This window comes from Rhinolophus hipposideros (genome assembly GCF_964194185.1).
Source record: "Rhinolophus hipposideros genome assembly, chromosome: 9".
Lineage (NCBI taxonomy): Eukaryota > Metazoa > Chordata > Mammalia > Chiroptera > Rhinolophidae > Rhinolophus > Rhinolophus hipposideros.
The window spans coordinates 50,717,644-50,740,689 of NC_138055.1; the positions used below are offsets into that span (position 1 = coordinate 50,717,644).

The 23,046-nt window shown below is 40.0% G+C and overlaps 1 protein-coding gene across 6 annotated transcripts in view; it reads left to right on the forward strand.

Moving 5' to 3' along the window:
* The window catches only part of TUBA1C (tubulin alpha 1c), a 121,047-nt gene that overhangs the window by 81,872 nt on the left and 16,129 nt on the right, over positions 1-23,046 (forward strand). For 5 of the 6 annotated variants that reach the window (XM_081058320.1, XM_081058318.1, XM_081058317.1 and 2 more), the window contains one exon: positions 9,284-9,436. The gene's annotated coding sequence lies outside the window, so the exon portion shown is untranslated. Of the gene's footprint in view, positions 1-2,000; positions 2,343-9,283; positions 9,437-23,046 lie in introns of those variants that run through there. The other variant, XM_081058321.1, reaches the window with a different exon arrangement.

Genomic DNA, 23,046 nt, shown 5'->3' on the forward strand with positions numbered 1-23,046 from the left:
CGTACAATGAACCCCTACATATCCATCATCTGGATTGAATAATTATTAACTTTTTTGCTATATTTACTTCATCTATTATTTCCACAGTATTTTAGAGCAAATCCAGACATCATGACATCTAACCCATAAATGCTTCAATACACTGTTTTATTCTATTACCACAGTAACATTAATTGCTGTTAACATCTAACAAAATTAACAAGAGTTCCTTAATATTATCTACTACTCTGTTTGTCTTTCAAATTTTCTCTTTACAGTTGGTCTGTTTGAAGCAGGAACAAGGTCCACACATTGGGTGTAGGTGAAGCCCCTTGGAAACTGAAATAGTCCCCTCCCTTTGATCCTTCCCATGGACTTGTTGAAGAGACTAAGCGAGGGGTACCTAACCTTTTGCAGTTGGCTCCTGAAGTCTCTTTGCCTTGGGCCTTGCTGCTTCCCACCCCCGCCCCAGTTCATCTTCCACAGTCATCAGAGCCAAATTTCTAAAGTGCAATTCGGATCATGTTACTTTCCTGCTTGAAACTCTTCAATGGTTCCCAGGCGCTGACACGATAAAATCCAAATTTCTTCCTTTGTCTTATAATGTTTTCTCTGATCTCTACCTAAATTTGAGTTCTCTATCTCATCTTTGGTTGACACTTCCTCACACTATGCAGACCAAAAACTTCTTTTTTCCCCAAACACTTGGCTCACTCCCTGCCGGAAAATCATGTACTTGCCTCACCTCTTCCTGGAGAATAACCTACATTTCCCAGAGCTCAGCTCAAGTGTCACCTCTGCTATGATGTTTCTCAGATTCCTTAAATCCCAACCAAGGAAAGTTGACCATCTCTTCCTTCCATTCCGGCCCCCACAGGGCACCACTGCACATAAATGTTTGCACTGCTGGCTCCTTCTGAGGCTTATTGAGTGTGTCCTACTCAATGTGGTACTCTTATCAGCCCTCAGGGCATAGCAAAACAGTGGCTTTTAACAAATGCTTATGAGTAGGTGAGGAATGATAAATGAATGGGTTTACATTACAACCTGTGAAACACTAGAGTTGTTCCAAGAAGAAATTCCTAACAGTCTCTCCTGCTCACAGCTCTTGACGCTGTGGGTACAGACAGATTTAGGTCAAGGCCAGGGCCATGCCTGTTTGAGAGCAGGGCCCCAGACCTCCAGCCGGTTGAGAGTAATGTACATTGACTAACTCAGGTTCTAGTACAAGACCATTGGATTCTCAGTAAAGGGAAGCATTTCTGAAAACATAACCCTTGGGTGAGGAGAATTCCTTCCTCAAATGAAGTTGCTTTCCTGGCCAATGTAATATATTATCAAGCATAGGATAAACTGGGGAAAGGCAGGTTAGTGACAAAGCTGGTTACCTAGGCTATTATTCAGTGCCAGGTGTTTAAAGTCTGTGAACGAGTTTTATGACATTGCATGTCACTTCCCTCTTTTCGCCTGTGTTTTTTTTCATCTTTCAACCAAAGATATTGGACTAGATGATCTCTAAGATCATTTCCAGCTGTGTCATTTTATTATCTAATTCTTTTATAATACTAGTATAACATGTTTTTGATATGGTATAGGTTCCAGAATTATTAGTGGTATTTTGCAGATATGGAAGCTGAGGGCAGCAGGGTAAAGGATTTGCTTCAGACGCATGGAGGCAGCTCCAGGGCCTGAATCCTTCCCAGGCTCGGTTTCATTAGCCGTCAGTATTTCTTGGCTCCGGGTGGAACTGCAGTATCTTTCCCTTTTCCAAAGCTGGTCTTCTTTGCCCCCCAGGCCTGCAGGAAACAAAAGGTCAGAGTATTAACATGAAAAATATTAGAGCACAATTATTCCACTCCCACAGTCTCACAGTATTAAAAGTAACACAAGTCGATGGCGTGGAGACTGCCAGAGGGCATGAAGACCAAGGCTAGAGGAGGAGAAGGGTAACAGATTTGAACTTCTGAGGATGCATTTCCGTGTCTGTGGACTAGGATGGGGGATGCGGGCAGTGATCCCAAGAGCATAATGACACAGTCAGCCTCATCTCTTCTCTCTGTTCTCGGCAACAGCCAGGCTAGCTAGAAAGAGCAATCTGTCAAGTCCAATTAGAGTAGAAGAAAGTGAACAATGGGTGCCCCGCTCTGAAACGACAGCCCAGGGTATGGGGTGGAGGCGCTTGGGAGGGCTGTGTGCTTTGTGTGCCTGGAATTGGTTCCTTCAGATGGCTCCTTTCTGAGCTCAAATTGCAAAACAACTTAAACTGGATTCTTATTTACTTCACCAGAAATCTTCAGGTCCCTTTGCTTTTTAATACATGTACGTCCCACAAAAGCAGAGGAGAAGCTGGCTCTGTTTCAAAGGTGAGGCTATAATTGAAAATAGTTACATTGTGCAGCCTGGACATGGTGCTGTGTGCATGCAACTGATATTTATTCATTTGTTCATGTTTTTCTTTTGTGTTTAATTATATTGGTGATATTAATGTTTCTCCTATTATTTTTGTAATCCTTTTTATTATAGGCTTATAATTGGATTCTCAAAATTTCAGAACAACCTAAAATTTCAGTAGGTCCACAAATAAGCACATTTTAAGATGCGAAAAAAAATTAAATTTTTGGATTATACTTTCAATGGCCTATCTGATTTGGGTATTTTAGTTCTTTGATACTAAGGTAGTACCAAAAATGGATTTCACAGGAAAAAGGTTTATTTTTATAAATGGAATCAAATAAATATATTCCTTTAAATAAATACATGAATACAGGTTATCGAAGCTTAAAAATTATGCATATGCATAATCTAAAGGCTCAAATAACAGAGGCCTATCTCTTATCAGCAAATATTACACCAAAGATTAGTGGTGTGTTAATTTTACTCTGCATCATTGTGGAGCATTCAGACATCTTAAAGGTGTGAGAAAAAACCGTTATCTGAGGTTGGAGAGTGGAAAGCGAGTAAACACAAACACAATTATAAGTTATAAGCCTCAGTCTGCATGATTTTGCTGTTCTTTCCTGTGTTTATCTCATTTCTATCTTTTTTTCTTTTTTTTTGTCGTACCACTGTATTCTTGCTGGCGGTCGGGCGAGACACACGAAGTCTCATTTATTTCTTGAAGCATCCTGTGAAGTATGTTACTATTATCTTCACTTGATAAATAAAAGAAACAAAGGCCCTGAGAAATTTGTCCAAGGTTGCAGAGAAATGCAGACTCAGACCTTGAACCCCTGTCATCGCGCTCCAATTCTACTGTACTTCTCAGTACCGTGTTTCTGGTAGAGCCAGAAGACAGTACATTTTAAAAATCATCCAATTCATAATAATAATGCCAATCTGAGGACTCTCTTCTAATCTATTGGTTTTTTATGGACCTGAATGACGCAGTGGATTTCAGTTTGGTGTATTCATACCTTGAGATGTAGTTGCCTTGACTGCATGTTGCTAACCTTTTATTTTTTAACAGAATCACTTGTTCCTTTTCTGTCCTTTCTTTTTTTTTCTTTTACACACATGTTATCTGAATAAATTATCTTGTAAAAGATAAAGGAAAAGTCTGCCAATGCTATACACCTTCACCCTGGACCCAGTGCTCTCCTCAGAGAAACCAGTTACCAATTTGGGGTATAACCAACTTGTTTTCTATGTGAGCTTGCATAGATGTGTGTGTGTGTGTGTGTGTGTGTGTCATGCTGTTTTGTGTGACTTTAGAAAACATAAATGGTACCGTGCTGTACTTTTTATTCTGAACTTGTGTTTTGTGGGGGTTTTTGTTTGTTTGTTTTTGAATTTACTATGCCTTCTGGAGATCTTTTCCTGGCAGTATGTTTAAATCTAATTGATTCTTTTAAATTGTTACAGAGCATTCTATGCACTGTCATTTTTATTCTTTCCTCTCTGCATTGCCTCTGCTTTTGAAATGCCTTAGTGACACAGCAAATAACATTGAACTATATTTGTATTTATGCAACATGTAGAGACAGAATAAGCTTTATGGCTTATTGGAGTATTAATAAGAAAGGAAAAAAATGTAAGAAGTACCTACACTGGCCCTCTGAGCTGAGATGAGAAGCCTAGAGCAGGCAGAGTGTTATCAGTAGATTTGTTACCTCTCAGCCTCTGAATTTTAGCATTTGCTTTGTTTTTACCATACCTGTTCTCCAGAGGTGTATTTCTTACATATAAGAGATAGTAGTAACATACTTGACAGGGTGCTGTGAGCACTAAATGAGATAATTCATAGGAAAAACCATCAAAACCATGCAGACTGAGACCTGTAAGTTATGAATTGTGTTTGCTTACCCTCTTCTCTCCCTCCCACTTCAGATATTCCGTTGTGAGGCAATTCCTCGAAGAAGGGTAATTAGTAAATGGAGTTATGAATGTTGTTATTAGATACTCTGGAGCAAGGATGTGTCTAAAAGCATGGACTTTGGAGACTGATCTCTGGATTCAAGTTCTGATGTGGCTATGTGTTAGTTGTGTAGCTTGGGTAATGTTTTGTCTTATGTAAAATAAGGGTAGTAACAATAGTAAACTTCGCCTGTAGGGTTGTAGTGAGGTTTCAGTGAGATAATTTATGTAAAGTACTTATATAGTTTCTGGTATATAGAAAAGTCAGAGGCTGTCATTATAAGTCAGAGAATTTGCAATATCCCCACTTCCATTTTTTGTCTATAAAGTATCACTATCCAGTTTCCTCAGACGTGACAATAAAAGCAGGCCTAACCTCAGGATTAAAGCACAGCCATTCATTGTTCCTTTAATCCATAATATTTTTTAAAACCAAGTATTCCCTGAGTACCTACTATATGTCTAATACCCTGTTAAGTACTATGTGAAATGTAAAGGAAGTGGAAGACACGCTCGTGCCCTCAGAGTGCTTACAGTTGTTAAGTGCCTTAATGTCCAAGGTTAACACCAGGGAGAACTTTGAACCTGTCAGAGAAAGGCATTAGGTAATACGCTCTCTGGGTAACAGACAGAAACATAAACACAGGGTAGTGTTTTGAATATACATGCCCAGTGGCTACATGATAAAAAAAATTCTGTTAATTACAAAGGTATACACTTATATACCTTTAACACCTACTTATTCCTTATCTAGCTTCAGAATTGGTTTAGAAGCTGGCCTGGGCCTCACCTATAGAATCTGAGCCCTCAGATCCTAATGCAGGGCTGGTTTCCTGGCTGGGGGTTGTTTTCACTTCCTCTTGAGAGTGCTGGAAAAAATGAAGCTGCCTGGAGCTGGTGAGGAGCTGCTTTCCATATGGCCTAAGGCTTGGTTAAATAGAAACGTGCAGATATTCTCTTGTTCCAGACAAAATAGCTGATATTTAGTGAGCAGATTAAAATCCCGGAAGAGTAGGAACTGTCTTAAAGAGCCTAAGAATGTCATTTGAAGGAACTGAAAGTACCTATTTTGGGAGGTAAATTCCCAGAAAATAAACCTATAGTACTTCCAAAATGTCAGCCTAGTCCATCTCAGCCCAGTAAGTTTTCTCTAACCCACACAGCCCACATTCTGTTGGGTGTGTGCACCCATTCCAGCCAGCCCAAACTGAAATTCCAACTGGACATAAAAGGCCACCTCAGCTGTCAAGTGCAGAAGCCATGTGTGGCTTTTGGTTTAAGAATCAGTCCAGGCAGCAGATGTTCTGAGTGCTTGGGGAGTGGCATGCCTATTCCTAATATAAGAACAAGCACCCTTTGTCTTAATTCCACACTTAAATCAGGGGTAGACAATTCTCAATGTTTCTACTTTTAAAGGAGCTATGTTAAAGAATTCTTAATTCTTAATGAGAAAAAATAATCATGTGCAGCATAAAAATGTGTAATTTCTTAGAGAGCCCTTCTATTATGCTGCTGAAGGGATTTATTAGCAGACAAAGGAATTTGCTCATTAAATCAGACCTCTGTATGGGGGAGGGGAGTTATCACTTTGTGAGGGGTGTAAACGTCGAACTATTACATTGTTTTGGACACCTGAAACTAATAAAAATAAATAAAATACGTAAAAACAAATCATACCTCTGTGAAGAAGAGATTCTTGCTATTAAAAAAAACCAATGGGTCAATGAAGAAATCAAAGAGAAAATTTTAAAAATACATTGAATGAAGAGATTCTTAAGAGTAAGGTGCAGGACATGTCATTATTAGGTTACGAGGGATTCAAAACACTCTTATCTCCACCACCATTATTTTTTATTTGAGTTGATAAAGAGTTGCACATTTCTGAAAATTTTACCTAGAAACCCAGAATAAAAACTTACAGCATGTTAGAATTCTATAGTTTGACCTTGCTTTTTCACAGGCAGTGTTCAGAGCTCCAAAAATGTGCTTTTCAAATCATTATTGGCAATTAATTTATTTTGCCCTCCTGCAAGAGGTGAAAGCAGCTGGTGTATGAGAGTTGAGAGAGAGCCCATTTTCCAATGAAGAACAAAGAGAAAGTGGGCACCCCTCCCCCTTGGAGAAGCTATCCGAGCCAACTCCCTCTGAGGACTGTAGCAGGAGAGACTCAGAGCTGGATCCCTACTGATTAGTAACACTTGGATCAGCAGTCCTGGGGACGTGGGGAGATGTGTGCCTGCTCGCACAGTATTAATGTTATCAGCTGCCCTGTTCATGTATCCTCTCCCGGAAGGATTCTTTTATATCACAGTAACACTTAGGGAGATATTCCTCTCCTTTACTTCTGTTTCTCTGGGAATAAAGAAATGTCAGGCATCACCGTGGAGCCTGTCCCTAGACAAAAAAAAAAAAAAATTAAAAAAAATTCTGAGATGATCTAAATTAAAATTACAGTGGCTGAAGAGACAGAATAGTTTAGCTTGTTAATAGCTGTGGACCAGCTCTGACAAAAGACTGCTCACATTTTCTGTATGTCTGTTGGAATTTAGGATTAATTTCCAGGTGGCTATTTCCACGATTACCCAAAAGAGAAGACAGCCAGGCACCATAGAACCTCAGGAGCTTCCACTTTTTATTTACACATGAACTTTCCAATTTGCTCTCCAGAGCTAGTCCACAGGAGCAAACACTTCTTCCTTGAGGACTCTGTTGAGCCTATCCCAAAATGAGCCCTGTTTCACCTTTTTCCATCCCCTTTGTTTATAGCTAATGTAAATTTTTTCAGACTGGCTTACATCTTTCTCCCCCTGCTTGATGTATGAAAGTGCTTGCAAAACTCTGGGAAGACAGACATGTTGTCTTTCCTGCATAACCATGCTGCTGGTGGTTTAGACTCCATGCCCCAAGTGTTGTTGTTGTTGTTCTTCTTCTTCTTCTTTCAAATTAAAGTTTATTGGGGTGACAATTGTTAGTAAAGTTACATAAATTTCAGGTATACAATTCTGTATTACATCCTCTATAAATCACACTGTGTGTTCACCCTCCTCCTCCTCCTCCTCCTCCTTCTCCTCCTCCTCCTCCTCCTCCTCCTTCTCCTCCTCCTCCTTCTCCTCCTCCTCCTCCTCCTCCTCCTCCTCCTCCTCCTCTTCCTCCTCCTCCTCCTCCTCCTCCTCCTCCTCCTCCTCCTCCTCCTCCTTCTGCTAGCAATGGCCTAATAAACCCTTTCTCTTAAAAAGACTTTCAGCCGTGGAAGTTAAAACTTTTGTTTAACACCCTGGTTCACTAAATTACTGTATACCCATTGCTCTTTGTCCTCCAAATGCTGAGCTCTCTCGCTGCTCACGTACTTGGATCCAGATTGTGAAGGCTACAGCCTAGATGGTCATGTACAGGACTTGGGGGCCCAACCTTCCATCTCCAGGACCCTAAAGAAGCCTTCTGTTCCAGTTGGGTTCCTAATTGTGGTGTTTCTGGTGCTACTGGACAAAAGAAAGGGCCCTGTTTCAAACCAGAGCCTGTAATTTATGCCGATAGTTATGCCCTGAAGGAGGACGGGAATTTTCACATCAGAGAACAGGGACCTGATAAACTGCATGACTAGTCCAAATGAAACTGTCCAGCTATGGATCTTCACTCCCTTACTCGAAGAAAAATGGAGATGTATGATTCTTACACTTAATGCACTGAGTCTTTGTAAGTAGAAGGACGAGAAGGTTATTAGCACATCATTTGGGCAACGTGGAGGACAGGGCTCTGTAGGAGAAAGCATCCGATTGTTTAATGAAGGACAACATTAAGCTATGTGCAGCATAAAAAGGGAGAAGCTGCACTTTGACATCATCTTGCAGGTTACAATTCCCAGCAATCACGCTGGCGCAAGAGCAGAAGCGCAACTCATCTCCTTTCTGTGCGCTTCAGCCATAGGGGGAGAAAGGTGGTACCACAATTCTCTCCCAGTGGATGACGATGACGTGTTCTAAGCAGATGGTTGCAGAGGCTCCTGTCAAATGACTGAAGAGAAAAAGGAAGTGGGGAGAGGAGGAGGGACTCTAGAAATGGCATTGCAACAATCCTGGAATAAAAATGAGGGGCCATAGTGAGAAATAAGGGCAACCACCTTGAAACTCAACCCCTTGCCTGTTTTTTCCAGTTTGATTTCTGATCATTTCTTTTCATATTTTGTGAATAACTTAAAGTAGGATAGGATAAATGAAAGGGAGCTTCTCTCAGGTTCTGTTTTTCACTTTCATTTGGATTGTCTTAAATGACAATTATACCACAAAAATTAAATCCATCCTTGTTTAGCTTTAGGAAGCATTAAAAACAGTCCAACCCTTTGAAACATCGTGTACCAAAACCATTCCGGGCTTCTAGGTTTCTCTTCTCAAGAGAAAGGCTGCTGTGGTTGTGCCCGGGACTTTCAGTTTTGTTTGGTGGGGGCACGCCGTCCCGCACCCGGAGTGCAGCGGTGTTTGCAATGTTTGTGTCGGGTCGAAGCGTTCCCAGGGCCGCCGCTGGCTTTGGCGAGATCCGAGCTATCTCTCCTCTCACCAGCAGGCGGCGCTGTTTCCGGGGCGCCAGCGGCACCGCCCTGCCCGCCACCAAGGTCACTTCCGCCGCAGCCCAACGAAGCTTCCGCCTGCCACGCCTTGCTGGTCTTTTCTGAGGCCGCCCTTTTTCCCCCAGCGCTCCCTGGTGACGTGAACCACTATGTCCATGTGATAGTTTATGCTACTTGCAAACTTTCTAACTGGGTCCTTTGTAAGAGTGGAAACCCTAAAAAAAAAAAAAAAAAAAAAAAAAGGATTGCGTAATCACTGACTTTTTACATATCTCAAATGCAGTTCAACTTAGTCAAATAAAAATATCTTCTAACCCGACAGAGAAGGCAATATATGTTATAAACTAGCGTGCTTGAAAACAAAAAAATTCTCCTTCCTGTTTATTCCAGGTTCTTCTGCAGGCGTAGGGAGCGGCTCGCGAAAATTCAGCTGCGGCGCCATCTGCTGGACACGCCGCGACACTGCAAGGCCCTGTCGGAGAAAGAGAGGTCGCGTTGTGGGTGAAGGCCCAGCCTTTGTCCAGGAAAGGCTCTGGCACCAAGGTAGCATTCACATGCAGTCACCTATCAAAAAAAAAACAAAAACAAAAAAAACAACTAAACTGACCTCTGCAAGAAAATGGTCTCAGTTTTGAGGTGTAAATGAACTGGCATGTGTTTTTTACATGTCTTCTTAGGAAAACCTGGGGCTTTGGTAGAAAAGGAGACATAATTTCATTACACCTGCACGTCTCTGAGATGCAGGGCTGAAAAGGAAAACTAATTTTCCATCACTGCACACAGGGCAATATCAGGAACATCAGTCACAATGTATTTGCTCTCCTGAATAGAACTGATTTTGCTGAATGGAAGGAATTTTAAAGGTGAAGAGGATGACAGACATAAAATTAATCTGAGAGTGGGGAGATGTTAAAATGTGGCCTTGGTCATGTTTTGATATAAGCTCCCTAAGCCCTGCTACCATTTTCCAAACTCTTAAATCAGTTCTGATTAACTTGAAGATTTTTTTATTTAGGAGATTTCAGACCCTTTCTACACAACGGTCTAAATCCATACACACACACATTTATAGACATCAACATAAACCTGCAGACACCACTGTTACAAACTTTGTTAAAGGCCATAATCAGAAAATGCTTGGGGAACTGATAGAAATCCAGTTTTTAGAGCAACATTACAGTTGGCCCACCCATCTGGAAAAATACGGTATCACTGATAGGAAACATTTGTAATGGAAAAATGTTATCAAACGTGGTTCTAACCCTCCGGAACTTGATAGTAACTTTCTAACAAAAATGAGTTTTTGTGTTCTGGGATGAGCTTATAATGGTTTTCCTGAAAGAGATGAAGTAGCTTTACCAACAAGATAGCCTGTTGGAACCTCACTGGTTATGTAGTCCTTGGGGTCAATGTCATGTGACTGTCAGATACAGTCAGTGTTTTATAAGGACACCCTTTGGTGCTTCAGTAACTAAGCCCTCATGGATGAGACCTACCTGATTCTACTGCCATAGTAAATGGTGTCATAGAGAAAATGTTAACCCTACATATGGGTGTTTGAAGGAGATAACTAAGAAAACAGGGTGAGAAATAAAATAAAAATTTATTCTGATGGTGCATGGGTGGACTGTATCAGAGAACTAGAAGACTGAGTATGTTTTCTATTTTGAATGAACAAAAAGTTATTGGGCACCAAATTGTGACCAGTATAGGAAATATTTGATGGCTAATGCCACATCTATCACGCCTCCCTTCTATTAATGCATCTGTAGAAGAGAGTCTTTCGTAGAAATAAATAGCTTGATAACAAATCAGCACTGTGAGTGGTGGCATGAAGTGGAGAATTGAACATCCCTTAGTGAAGGTGGTTTCAGGGCCTCTTATTTGGGGATCAGAGGTGCAGCAGTGAGAAGCAGATACCTTGCACCCTCACAGTCTCTTCCTCTTGTGTGACAAAAGGCAGTCCTTGGAAACTGAATATTTTCTCTTCGGTGGTTCTCCTTATTTCATTAACTTGTTTGTTTAAAGGGTGCTTACACCCTCAGAACAGAGCCGTATACACAAACTACCTGTCACTTTCTTCACAGATGTCCCAGGAGTATTTGCTGGGCACTATTTCTGGTGAACCAGTATAAAAAGGCTACTCATCCCCCAGCATTTGAGGATGGGGTTCAGATATTTTGTGTTTGGCAAAAAGTGAGGACATTTTTTTCTAGAGATGACCTCTCCCTTGACTTTTAGCCTGTTCTAAATTGGGCTTTTGAGAGAATGTAAATGTAACGATTCTCTCAAAAACATGAAACAGCTTGAACTTGGTAGAAATTTATATCTGGACCCTAGAGTTAGATAAGTTTGTCTCTTGTGGTCAAAATTCTGACTTCACAGAGAAATTGCCTTAACAATGTGAATTCAACTCATTCCTGTTCTCTCAGCGTAGATAAGTCCTCTCGTCTTCCCTCCCTGCAAAACATCAGGCTAACTCCTGCTCCTCAGTAGGACTTGACTTTCTGGCCACTTCCTCTGAGAAGATTTCCTTGACCTCCCCTCGCCCCCACGTGCCCCTGGCTGAGTTCCCAACACCTCATGGTTTCCCATCATCGTTCTGTAATACTATCTTGTCACTGCTTATCTGTCTGTCTCCTGTACTAGATCCTTATAGCCTATGAAAATGGGGCGAAGGCCTTTATTATGTTCATTTTGCATTCTCAATGCCTAATTAGCCTCACAGACCAAGGAGGTGTTAGATAGGAATTCAACACACAGAGACTGGAGATGGGAGGGAAGGGTGTTTTCAATGGAGGAACATAAGCACATCCACAGGCATAGACAGGACAGAGAACCTGGGAGCCTGAGTGTATATATTTTCATCAAAAACCTGGGTCACAGATCTAGCTCTTTCCACTTGTGGAAAATATGACTTAATTGACAAAACCAGTCTGCATGGTCAAACTAGTCAGTAAATAGATTTCTTGTTCTCTAAAAAAATTTTCAATTATAGTTCACATTCAATATTATTTTATACTAGTTTCAGGTGTATAAATAGACTTATTTTTGTATCAGAAAAAGTTTAGCTTCATTTTTTAATTAAAAACAATATATCGGTACAATGTCTTCCACCACCTCACTTGTGACTTCTAAGATAGCCATTGTCCAAGGCACAGAAGCTTGCCGGGAATTTGTCCAGGGGGTGAAATAAGCTACCAACTACCCTGTCAGCATTTCCTACTTGGCTCTCAAGAGATTCTCCCTCAAGCATGATGCATTCTCAAATCATCCCTTCATTTGGGGACAAAGTTCAGGATGGCTGAGGGTTGCCTTTCTGTTGTGAAGGGTCAGAGCAATTGGGAAGCGGAGGCTGGAAAAGAGAAATCAGGCAGGCAGGTAATTTTCAGGAGATGGGATACTTGGTAGTTCAGAATTTGGAAATTAAGCCCCTTAATACTACATGTGCTATGCTGTATACTCTCAAGTTTGAAGCCTATAGTTTTAAAAGAAAGTAGATGTTATCCTACAAGAAGAGATATGCAAGAGATGCAGAGAGAAAATATTACAAACCCCATGTATACTTTTTTATGTCATCCTCTTAAACTTTCTATTTTGGTAGATGTTTATAATTTACATAAAATAGAAGTACAGTCGTATAGAAATAATTTTAAAATAAATTACTTGTGTCTGTATTAGAGAGAGGATGTGTATATATTAGTTTGTTGATAAGCACATGCAACCAAAAAAAGAAAAAAAAGTCTGAGGACCACTTTTAGGCGCAGTGGAGAGTCACTGAAGGTTTCTGAGTAAGGGAATAAAAATGAACATAATTGTTGACTGCAGGTGATAGCAAGGAACAGTGCCAGGCATCGAGGAGGATACATAGAATTACCACGCCTGTCTTCAGAGCTGGCAGCCTGGCTAACACGTGAAAAAACAAGTAACATCAGTGAATGGTAAATAGTGCGTGCTGATTAAAGGAAGGACAATAAGGAAGAAATTTAAGAGAACATGGAGCAATTGTTTTTCATTCTGTTTTTAAACATGCATTTCCTGCAGAAAGAGCTATATTTCCAGTAAGGCCCTAAATGGTGGTGGCCTCGCCACACTGTTTTCATTTCAAATTCCAAGCATTCTATTTGGCCATGTTCCTACTTCTGCATTTTTAACCAACAAATTGATGTTTTATTTCTGATGTGGGAGCCATGTCCTTCCGTTCTTAGAAAAAGAAACACCTAAAAATGTGAGAGTTTGTGATTAAGAAGGATTTACATTTGTAATCCTGGTATTTCAGAAGATAGCACCATTATAATGGTTAAAATGTCCAGAGGAAAAGGCAGCTAGGGGAGTAATTTTAGGAGCTTCCCTAATTTTAGAAATTCTACACTGACCAAAATTTCCCAGAGAGAGGGATTTCTCAAAGTTCCTAAAGAACATCACAATAAGGCATAATAATACCTTTTAGTTGTATAATAGATTCAGTCTCAAAGGATTTTCATGATCTTATCCTTGCATTCCCACTAGTTATGTCTCCAATGAGTTAAGGGTAATAACAGAGATCAAGAGGTGTCCCAGACTCACAGTCTGAATAGGAGCTCAGGCCTCTTGCTAAACACTATGTTGGAAAAGAACCCTGAAGTATCCACCCAGATGCTGACTCAGACCCCACCCTCCTCACAGTAACACCATAGGCATTATTTTAACCATTTACTAGAAGGGGGGAAAAACAAGACTTGGAGAGATAAGTATGCTTGCTAAATGCACAATTACTGAGTAGAGCTGGAATTCAACCCAGGTCTTTCTTACCCAGAGCTTGTTTTAGTGCCTGGGACGCAACTGATAATTTTTGGTAGGACAGTTTCCACAGAGTGGTAAAGGTAGGAGACAGATTACATGGGGTTTATTCACTTATCATATATTTATTGAGGACAGTGGGACTTCCAGCTATGACAAGTGAGGAGGTGGGCAAATCCTCTCCCCTAAAAAGCAACTACAAAACTGGGGGGAAAAAATTGATGAAAACAGCCATTTTTAGTACTCTGAAAATCGACCAAAAGCATGTAATAATCTGCGAAGTGGTTGTGCTTGAACAACTACTGGAGTTCAGAAATAACAGTGGGAATCTGTGGTATTCTTACCAAGAGTAAGAATCCCATTTCCCAGCCCTCCCTCCAGCCCAGTCAGCATGGAGATTTTGCCAGGTCGGGGGACCAGCAGCTTTGCTGCCACAAAGAGGGCTCCGACTTGATTTGGAGCAGGAGAAGGCCAATGATTCTTCTTACCTGTGGTTACAGTTGTGGTTGGGGCAAGTGTATTCCTGGCTGAGCTAAGAACAGAGAGCCTAAGATTGACCTATACTTCTGGCTGACCTGGAGGGTTTGTGCATAGAGAAGCTGTGAAAGGGCTCAATGGAAAGTAAAAGTAAAAGCCCAAATATAATTGAAAACAGCTTGAACTTTGAATATCCTTCCCTGCCCGCATACAAATTCATTATTAGAGGATGGAATCCTTACTGGCTTGAAGGGTTTGAGCACAATTTCTGTCCCATTACTGGCTGACTATTAGGCTACTTAGACATGGGCAACCCCTAGGAAACCAGATTCAAAAATAAAAACAAGAAAAAATAAACTGAGCAGAAATATCAGTAGTCATACACTTCAGAAGAGACAGATTTCATAGATTTAACCCAGGCAAGTTACTAAATACACAAACACAAAAGACAGCCTTGAGAGAGAAAATCAGAATCCAGAGTTGCTACAAGATATTATTTAAAATACTCAGTTTTCAATAAAATACACAAAGCTGGCCAGCCTGGTGGCTTGGGCGGTTGGAGCTCCGTGCTCCTAGCGCCGAAGGCTGCTGGTTCGATTCCCACATAGGCCAGTGGGCTCTTAACTGCAGGGTTGCCAGTTCAATTCCTCGAGTCCCTCAAGGGATGGTGGGCAGCGCCCCCTGCAACTAAGATTGAACACGGCACCTTGAGCTGAGCTGCCTCCCAGATGGCTCAGTTAGTTGGAGCGCAGGCTCTCAACCACAAGGTTGCCAGTTCACTTCCTCGAGTCCTGCAAGGGATGGTGGGCTCCACCCCCTGCAACTAAGATTGAACACGGCATCTTAAGCTGAGCTGCCTCTGAGCTCCCAGATGGTTCGGTTGGTTGGAGCGTGGGCTCTCAACCACAAGGTTGCCGGTTCGACTCCCCAAGGGATGGTGGGCTGTGCCCCCGGCAACTAGCAATGGCGTCTGGACCTGGAGCTGAGCTGCACCCTCCACAACTAAGATCGAAAGGACAACAACTTGACTTAGAAAAGGTCATGGCAGTACACACTGTTCCCCAATAAAGTCCTGTTCTCATTCCCCAATAAAATCTTTAAAATAAATAAATAAAAATAAAAAACACAGAGATAGGAAAGTATGACTCATTTTCAGAGAAAGCAAAAGTCAGTAGAAACTATCTCTGAATGTCCCCAGAAGTTGGATTTAGCAGGCAGACATCAAAGCAGATATTATAAATAAGTTTCAAGAACTAAAAGCAATCATGTTTAGAGGATCAAAAGAAAGTAGGACAATAATGCATAAACAAATAAAGATTCTCCACAAGAAAGTATTAAAATTATTTTTAAAATTTTAAAGTATAATGTCTAGAGGTGAAAATAAGCTAATACAGCTTGTTTGGAATACAGCTAAGAAGTGCCTGAAATGAAAAATGCACTGGAGGGGCTCAAAAGTAGATTCAAGATGGCACAAGAAGAGAAATCAGTGAACTTGAAGAGAGATCAATGGAAATTATCCACTGCAGAATAGAAAGAATAAAAATTGGAAAAAAAAATGAAAGCCTCAGAGACTTGTGGGACAACATCTAACATATGAACATATGTGTAATGGAAGAGGAGAGTCAGAAAAAATATTTGAAGAAATAATGTCCAAAAACTTGGCAACTTTGATTAAAAACATTAATCTGCCCATCCAAGTAGCTCAACAAACCCAACTAGATAACCACACCTAAACACAACATAGAAACTGTTGAAAGCCAACAACAAAAACAAAAATCTTAAAAGCATCAAGAGGAAACCACTATCATATGCAACATCAATATGACAGCTAATTTCTCACCTGAAACAATGGAGATGTCTCATCTGAAACGATGGACTCTGAAAGACAGTGAAATGGCATATTCAAAGTGTGAAAGAAGAAAAACTAACAGCCAAGAATTTTATATCTCATAAAACCGTCCTTCAAAAATGAAGGAGAAATTAAGATATTCCCAGATAAACAAATCTGAGGGGATTTTTTTACTGGTAGATCTGCCCTACAAGAAATGCTAAAGGGAGTCCTTCAAACTGAAAGTAAAGTACATCAGATAGTAACTCAAATCCACCAGAAAAAATGAGCACTGAAAATGGTAGGTATGTGGGTTAATATAGAATATTCTATAAATATGTATTTCCTTGTTTCTTCACATAACTTCTTTAAAAGATGTGAAATTGTATAAAGTAATAATTATAACAACATACTGATGGGTTATAACATGTATGTGATATATATGACGGTAATCATTAGGAATATATTATGTAATATAAATAAAACTACAATAATAATATTAGTATAAAGGTATGTGATATGTGAGTATAATAACACAAAGGGGGGAGGAATAGAGTTATATTGCAGCCAAGTTTCTATATTTTACTGAAATTAAGTTAGTATTAATCTAATATAGATAATAGTAAACTAAGTGTATATTGTAACCAAGAAGGAAAAAAACTAAAAAATATATGATTAAAAAATCTACATAAGAATTAAACAGCACTTTCAAAATATTTAACACAAAAAATGGCAATAAAAGAAGAATAGGGGAACAAAAAAGAAAGGAAACATATAGAAAACACATACCAAAATGGCAAATGTAAATCAAATCATATCAATAATTACATTAATTGTGAAAGGTCTAAACATCCCAATCAAAAGAAATTTGCAGGTTGGATAAAAAAGCAAGATCTAAGTATAAGATGTCTACATCTTAGATTCGATGACATAAATAGATAAAAGTAAAGGATGAAAGAAAATATACCACGGCTATAGTAATGATGAGAGCTGGAGTGGCTATATTAATATCAGACAAAATAGACTTAAGGTAAAAAAAAAAATGGTATTAGAGACAAAGAGGGACATTTAATAATGATAAAGGGATCAATTCATCAGGAAGAGATAATAATTATATACATAAAATAAAAATGGACAGAATTGAACAGATAAATGACAATTCTATAATATTTGGAGATTTCAATACCTCACTCTCAATAACAAATAGAACAACCAGATGGAAAATGAGCAAGGATATAGAAGACTTGAACAACACTATTAACCAAATTGACCTGATTGACATGTATAGAACTCCAACCAAGGCCTGGAGAATAGACATCCTTTCCAAGTGCACATGGAACATTCTCCAGAATAGATCATATATCAGGACATAAAACAAGTGTTCAATAAATTTAAAATAATTCAAATCATATAAACTACATTCTCTGACCATAATGGACTTAAATTAGAAACCAACAACAAAAAGAAATCTGGGAAATCCCCAAGTATTTGGAAATTAAACAGGTTTCTAAATAGTCCTCAGTTCAAAAAAGATATCACCAGGGAAATTTTAAAATATTTTGAACTGCATGAAATGAAAACATAAAAATTCTGGAATACAGCTAAGAAGTGCTTTTAGGGAGACACTTATGTGAGAAGAAGAAAGGTCTCAAATCAATAACCCAAGATTCTACCTTAAAGTAAAAAGCTAAAAAAAAAGTACAAAGTAAACCAAAGCCAAGCAAAAAAAGGGGAAATAAAGATTAGAGCAGAAATCAATAAAATACAAAAACAGAAGGAAAAAATGCTTCTGTATTGTTTGTTCTTTGAAAAAAAAAAATCAAACTTTTAATTAGATTAACCAAGATAGGGAGGGGTGATGGTGGGGGTGTGGGGGAGTGGCTGTGTGGGGGGTGGGGGGTTGGGGGGAAGAGATGAGATACAAATTACCAATATCTGGAATAAAGAAGGAGATATCAATGTCTACCCTACAAAAATTAAAATACTACAAGGTTATATTGTGAATATACCAATAAATTAGACAACTTAAATGAAATAGAAAAATCCCTAATAAAACACAAATTACCAAGAGCAACTCAAAAGCAACAGAAACCTGAATAGATTTATATCGAGTAAAAAAAAGAGAAAAAAAAGATTAGTATTAAAAAAATCTTTCCATAAGGAAGAGCCCAGTCCCAGATGGCTTCACCAGTGAATCCTATGAAATATTTGAAGAAGAAATAATACCAATACTTGACAATTTCAGAAAACAGAGAAGGGAACACTTCCTAATTCATTCTATGAAGGCAGCATTACCCTGTTACTAAAACCAGATGAAGACACTATAAGAAAACTACAGACCCTTATGAATATCATTGCAAAAATCCTTAACAAAATTAGCAAACCAAATCCAGCAATATATAAAAAGGATTATACACTGTTACCAAGTAGGATTTATCTCAGGAATTCACAGTTGGCTTAACATCCTAAAATCAAGGTAATATACCATATTAATAGGATAAAGGACAAAACCCACATGATTATCCCAATACATGCAGAAAAAGCATTGACAGAATACAACCTGTTTATGATAAAAACTCAAAAACCAAAGATTAGAAAGGAACTTCCTCAACCTGATGAAAGATCTACAAAACACCCACAGCTAACATCCTATATCCATGAACTGATGAACGGAGAAACAAAATATGCTATATCCATATAATGGACTACTATTTAGCAATAAGAAGGAATGTAATACCAATACATGCTACAACATGGATTCATCTCAAAAGCATGCTAAGTCAAAGATGAAACCAGATGAAAAAGGCTACATATTATGTAATTCCACTTTTATGAAAAGGCCATAAAAGAAAAATTTATAGAGACTGAAAGCAGATCAGTAGTTGCATAGGGCAGAGAGCAGGCTTGATTGGGCTCTCTGTCCGTGAAGGGCTGGCAATTGATTAAGGAACTGATGGCAGCCATCCTGGGGACAAGCTACCACAGATAGGAAGCCATTAGAGGACTTTAAGTAGAGAAGCGATATGACTTGACATTTTAACAGGATCACTCTGGCTGCTCTGCCAGGGGTAGACGGTAGGCAGGAGCAGAAGAATCAGGGACAGTGGCACTGGCCCAAAGTGGCTACATTGGAGCTAGTGAAAAGTGCTGAAATTACTGATATGTATATTTTAAAGGCAGAGCTGACAGGATTTGCTGATGGATTGATGGGAGTGATAGAAAGCTAAGAGCTAATGATGACTCCAGGGTTTTGGGCCCAGGCTTCTAGAAGAATGGAATTGTCATTAACTGAGATGATAAAGGGGAGGAGCATGTTTAGGCAGGAACATTAGGAGCTTAGGTGTAGGAATCTATCATATATCCAAGCAGAGAAAGCCCACAGACAGTGGGTATGTCGGTCTGGAATTCTGGAAAGCGTTCTAAATTGGAGACATATGTTTATATCAGTGTATAGAGCGTATATAGAGCAAGAGACTGGAGATCAGCCAAGGAATTGGTGTAGATAGGAATGAGAAGAGCCCTTGAGCCCTTGACGTTAAGAGTTTAGGAGACTAAGGAGGAAACAACAACAGAGACTGAAAAAAGAACCACCAGGAAAAACCCAGAGGAGTCCTGGAAACCTAGTGAAGAAAGTACTTCAAGTGAAGTGTTTCACAGTGATCAAGTGTCAGATGATGCTAATAGGTTAAATAAGATGAGGGCTGAGAACTGACCGTTGGATTTGGTAATGTGGAGGTCCTGGGTGACTTTGACGAGAGCAGTTTTGGCGGAATGGTGAGGATTAAAACCTGAGTCCAGTAGGATCAAGGAATGGAGGAGACAAACCTGAGGCAGTGATTGTAGGTAATTCTTTGCTATATAGATAAGAATGGTGGGATAATACCCACAGGCAGAAGCGAAATCAAGAGAGGTTGTTTTGAAGGTGGAAGATCATGTCTTGATGCTAAACATTGAAGAAAAGAGAATCCCTAGAGTGATCTCCTCGAGCAGGCAAAAGTGGGTGGGATCTAATATACAAGTAAAAAGGCTGACGTTGAATAAGAGCATGGACAGTTTGCCTTCAGTAATTAGAAGACAGGCAAGAATACATGGGTACAGTCACAAATAGGTAGATTGTTAAGAATCACCCCAAATCTGGAAATAGGCAAACAGGATCACTGGGTATCTTTTTAGTAAAGGACTGTGCTCTGTCCAGCAGTTTTTCTGGGAATTACCCGATTTTTCTAGGGGCAGGTACCTTTGCTTGACTTTCTACTTACTATTGATTATGGTATTTTACAACTCTGTTTCTTAAAGAAAACTTATAGCAATGCAAATAGTTCTTATCTGAGAGAAATATAAATGATTTTATTTTATGGAAAAGATACAGATTATGATTTTTTTTTTTGCCTTGTAGGATATTAACCAGTTTTGTATCTAACCTAGCAATCTTACTCTAATATTTTTAAAGCAACTTTTCTGATGAAATATATCAACTCCTGTTCCTCATATGCTCTTTGCTTTATCCTTTTACTGGTTCTTTAGTTAATAAATCTTGGACACGTGTTTATTCTATGAGTCACAATTTTAACTTTTTGAAAATTATATTTTAATAAGGAAGATGTAGTAGGGAGGGCTTGTGGACAGTCTCTTCTGATTGCTTCGATTTTCTCTGCAAATAAGGATACAAAGTTATAAACTGAGAGTGAGAATGGGGAGGGAATTGGGGGGTGAGAGGTGAAGAAGATATAAAAAGATTTTTAGGAGAGGGGGAAAGTGAAGGGAAATATAGTATGTCTGCTGAGCAATGTAAGGCCCACTGGAGTTAGTAGTTAGGAATTTTAAATGGTCTGTCAACATGCCACAGCCATGCCTCCAGGCAGGGGGTAGGCAGGGTTAGATCTAATCAGGTTTGAGGTTTTGCTAAGTAAGCCCAACAAAGAAAATGGAGCACGAGCTGTTGCAGGTGTAAGCAAGAGCATACTTATAGAATAACTATGGAAGGAGAGACTGAGCACATAAGGAGGTAAAGGACAGTGAAAAGGTGGGAGGATCAATGGCTTGTCAGTCCCCCTTAAGCAGAAGGGTTGTTGGGTTTGGTTTTCTCTTGCTGGAAAGATGGAGATGGTGGTTGGATAGTGGGATGTTTAAAATTAAAATCATGATGGGGGAAGTGGAATGGGATACTGTTAGAGCTCAGAGGTGAATGGGAAGATGGAAAGAAAAGCCACAAGTGTGAATAAAAGGGACGAGACACAGGAGAGTAACTCACGCAGAAATGACACTATGGTGGTTTGGTTCTAATTTATGTAGATAAAGAGAGTGAAGGGTCAAGAAAAGGGGTTAATTTATAAAGCAAGATCCCAGAGACTATGAGCAGGAATAAAAACTAGGGCACAAGTGTATTAATAAAATTGGAGGGGACCCTAATGAGATGAAAGGGACGATAATATCAGGAACAAGAAAGACATTTTGTTGAGGATAGGATGGACGCAGTTAGAGGTCAGGTTTGATCCTGTAATCCTGTCACTAAATTAGGAATCTAGGTTATCTGCCAGAAGTGAACAGGTAAATGTAATTAGGATCTTGAAGGATATAGGAGAGATTGGGAGCAGCTATTCCCAGAGCTGGGAAATGAGTGAAAGAGATGGGTAAAAGAATCATACAATAGTTGTGGGTGGAGAAGAATGTGAGAAGTGTTTGAGGAAGATGAGAGAGTATCTTAACTTCCTGTGTCTCTCTGTAAATTTGGAAAACACAATGAGCTATTTATATGGGTTAATTTATATAATTTACATAGGTTTCAAGATTGATCACAAAGAAATTTTACGAGTGTTTGTCATGACAGCCCTACAACAGTGGTGTCTTTGCATTCCTCTTGAGCTTCAGGTCCAGATTCCCATGCTTACTAGACCTCGTTACTTGTGTGTTCTGAAGGAATCCAAACTCTCTACGGGAAGGCCAAAAGCACTCTCTCTTCAGCCTCACATAAAAAAAAAATAGAAGTAACCCCCAAACACACACCTCCTCTAGGTATTTCCTATCATGATTACCAGCCCAGTTTCCAGAGATTAAAACCTTTTCATGTCCCTCACGCTCCGATCCAATTAAACACCAATTTCTACACTGTGAACACCTGTGGGGACAGAGCCAGGAGTGCAGTTTCCAGGCTCTCGGCCTCACGTGGAAAGGTGCTCACTCGGGTAGTAAATGGCCATCATCTGTGATTGGATGGCCATCAGCGGTGTCTAGTTGGCTGTCAGCTGTAACCAGTGAGCCATTGGCCACTAATATAACTGCTGTGGCTACGCTAGCACCAAATGGGGGCTAGCAAGAAGATGGAGGCTGAGCTAGCAAGCGGTGGAGTGAGGGTTGCGGATCGTGTGGCTCCTGTTTCCTATTTCTCCAACCCAGCCGCCAGTGAGAATATAGTGGTATGATTCTCCTACCTGTGGCTTCGTGGGTGTTCCTTCTTGGCCTCAACATATCCTGCGTTCTTATGTGGGGAGCGGGACTAGAGACCCCGCCTGACGTCCCGCATGACAACACCTCTCAAAGCGTGTCCCTCCTATTAGGAAGGCTCACAAACTGTCCAAAAATCTTGGGATGTGTACATTCCAAATTGGGGCACCGGGGAGTTAGGCAGATTGGTGGTGTTCCAACTCCAGGCATTCAGGGAACTAGCTCTCCCAGGTCACATTTGCACACACACTTGGATGGCTGGGCTCTAAAGGGCTTCCAGTCTCTGGTGCTGTTTGTGCAGTAGCACAAGCTGTGGTCCCACGTCAATACTTGGAGTCTTGTCTTAAAGTGCATCCCTAGCCCAGACATCCCCTTTCCTCAAGGTGACTTTATTTTGGGTCTCAGTGTCCTTTTTAGCCACTAGGCTATTATTGTCAGGCACTCCTAGTCTACCCAGACCGGACTCCCTAATATAGAAACTCAAGAATCTGGGTTGGAAGTTCTGGTCCCTTCCCACCTTGGGATCCACATGCATATTCACTTCCTTCTTCAATTCTCCACTTGGATGCCTACCAGGCATCTCATACTTAACATCCCCAAAGCAAACCCTAATCTCCTTGCTCCTTAC